Raw genomic sequence first — 2,500 nt, forward strand, 5'->3', positions numbered from 1 at the left:
CTCTGCTTTTTCCACTGAAGAGGGCCGCTCACAGCACCAGTCCAACAGCTCTTCCAAATACAACACGCTCCCCCTACAGGTGGCCACATGCCATAACAACCAGTGCGTAATCTTCCCTGCTTGTGCTCGGTGCTCTTACAGTAATGTGTTCCCAGTGTGTTCCCATAGGGCTCTTGGTATAGACCCTTTCAAGAGAGTTCCATTATCAGCATCATAGTTGGCCCCACAAGACTTCCTTTTCAACATTCCATATGTTATCTTAATGCAGAGGAAGTAGATTGGGAACCAAATAGAATGTTCAAGCATTGTTTTTGTTTTTATTGTTAAAAGGGTCTATAGAGGATGTAGATAGAGTAGAGAGTCCCTCTGGGACTGTGATTATGTATGTATGCAATGCTGTCAGCCATGTTTTGCCATACCACAGGCTGTGAGAATCACATTCCATGACTTGCATGTAATCTAAATATTGAAAAACCTGAGGGAGTTTATATAATGGGAGTATACACATGTACACATGTTGAAAGAGAAATAGTTTCTAGAAATTGTGTTAAATGGTATGTGTATGCCTGTGGGTGTGTGTGTGTGTGGACTGTTACACATGTTTTGTGTGTGTGCATCTGTGTGTGTGTGTGTGTGTGTGTGTGTGTGTGTGTGTGATATTGTGTGTGTGTGTGTGTGTGTGTGTGTGTGTGTGATATTGTGTTATTGTCGTGCGTGCGTGCGTGTATTGGTGTGTACAAGCACACATGGATAAGTTTGTATGTATTCGTGAAAAGCAAGATAAGATAGTTATGTACTCTGATAGTAGAGATAAAAGCATAGGCATTGATTCCCACATTGGCATTGATGCCAACTGTATTTCGAAACCAAAAATCCTCTGTGAAATGTGAATGTGACTATCGTAGGGGTTTTCTCAGAAGATTCTTCTTAAAAAAAAATGTTAAAAGAAACTGCATTTTGCGATTCTGCCATTGCTCCTTGGTATTATTGGCGTCATACTTTAAGAGTACTCTTTGCCTAATGCTGCTCCGTGTGTGAGGGAAGGGTGTCGTGTCCACGTTAAGAGTGCTCTGGTTAAGGCTTATTAGTGGTAGCGGTGTCCTGTGGGTAATAGTAGTTATGGGTGTTCAGTGCCCTGCGGAAATGTGCCTCTTAGCCCTGAGTAAACAGGAGAGGATGTGTGTGTGTGTGTGTGTGTGTGTGTGTGTGTGTGTGTGTGTGTGTGTGTGTGTGTGTGTGTGTGTGTGCATACATGTGCTGCATTTACCCAGCTGGAGCCTTTCATGTTTTCTTTTACTGTGTGTGTGTGTGTGTGTGTGTTTTCATGTCCTTACTACCTTCCTCCACATGGTACAGATTGAATGATGAGCGTGTGTGTGTGTCCTTATTAAAAAAGGCTCCCCTTCCTCTGTTAGCTTTGCTCCCCAGTCACCTTCTTGCCCTCTCTCTCTCTCTCTCTCTCTCTGTCTTTCTTTCTCTCTCTCCCTCTCTCTCTCTCTCTCTCTCCCTCTCTCTCTCACATTATCTATCCCACCCGCCCTCCCTCTTTTCTGTTATGGAGAGGTTGTCATCATTTTGTTTTTCTCAGGAAAGGAGTTTGGTAAGAGAATGTACAGTAAGCACTCTTAAACATGCGCGCGCACCCACTCACACACACACACCCACTCACACATGCACCCACTCACACACACACACCCACTCACACACACACCCACTCACACACATGCACCCACTCACATGCACACCCACTCACACACACACACCCACTCACACATGCACCCACTCACATGCACACCCACTCACACATGCACACACACACCCACACATGCGCACCCACGCACACACACACACCACTCGGACACACACACACACACACACACACACACACACACACGCACACACACACACACATGCACACACACACACACACACACGTGCACACACACACACACGCATGCACACTTGCGCACACACACACACACACACACACACACACACACACACATGCACACTTGCTCACACATGCACCTTGCAGCACACATGCACACCCCACTCACCGCCTCACATGCACACCCAGCACACACACACACACACACACCCACTCACCCACTCACCCACTCACACATGCGCACCCACTCACACATGCACACCCACTCACACATGCGCACCCACTCACACATGCACACACACACACACATGCACACACCCACTCACACATGCACACCCACTCACCCACGCACACATGCACACCCACTCACCCACTCACACACATGCACACCTACTCACACATGCACACCCACGCACACATGCGCACCCACTCACACATGCACCCACTCACACACACACACACACATGCACACCCACGCACACATGCACACCCACTCACACATGCACCCACTCACACATGCACACCCACGCACACACACATGCACACCCACTCACACATGCGCACCCACTCACATGCACACACACACACATGCACACCCACTCACACATGCAC

This window comes from Alosa alosa, chromosome 23 (genome assembly GCF_017589495.1).
Source record: "Alosa alosa isolate M-15738 ecotype Scorff River chromosome 23, AALO_Geno_1.1, whole genome shotgun sequence".
In the NCBI taxonomy this organism is placed as follows: Eukaryota; Metazoa; Chordata; class Actinopteri; order Clupeiformes; family Clupeidae; genus Alosa; species Alosa alosa.